The sequence below is a fragment of the Monopterus albus genome, unplaced genomic scaffold (assembly GCF_001952655.1).
Source record: "Monopterus albus unplaced genomic scaffold, M_albus_1.0 scaffold10205.1, whole genome shotgun sequence".
NCBI classification, from domain to species: domain Eukaryota; kingdom Metazoa; phylum Chordata; class Actinopteri; order Synbranchiformes; family Synbranchidae; genus Monopterus; species Monopterus albus.
In genome coordinates this window covers 1-428 of record NW_018138049.1, presented here as the reverse complement: position 1 = coordinate 428, position 428 = coordinate 1, and the positions used below count along the sequence as shown (strand labels likewise).

Here is a 428-nt window from a genome sequence, read left to right as displayed (position 1 = left end):
TTGCACTGTAATGTCCACTTCTAAGATCACCTCTGTGATCCACAACTGCATACAGTTCATATGTCTGACCCTGTCACCAAAGTAAAATTACATTAGGATCAGAAATGAACAAACAATCTGTTGTGCTAAAATACTATAACACACAGTATATATACCTGTGGGATGTGTAGTGTGCAGGGAATACCCACAAGACGGTTGTTTTTCACATATCTCATGTAATGGTAGTCAAAGTCAAACCTCTTCAGCAGCAGCACCAAAACCTCTGGATGACGTGTTATTTCACATTTCTGAGAGAAATATATGTGATACTATGTTGTGATATTCCCTGAAAACACCACTGATTCTTAATGCTGTCATAAAATCAGTTACTGTAGATGAATCAGAAACATGTCTCACAGTAACAGCATCCACTTTGTCATCACACTGGT

At 38.1% G+C, this 428-nt stretch overlaps 1 long non-coding RNA gene across 1 annotated transcript; it reads right to left on the bottom strand.

Moving 5' to 3' along the window:
* On the bottom strand, positions 1-428 carry LOC109954423 (uncharacterized). Its single transcript, XR_002274122.1, has 3 exons — positions 397-428; positions 156-287; positions 1-70 (listed from the first exon to the last, which is right to left on the bottom strand). It is a non-coding gene; the product is annotated as an uncharacterized LOC109954423 (long non-coding RNA).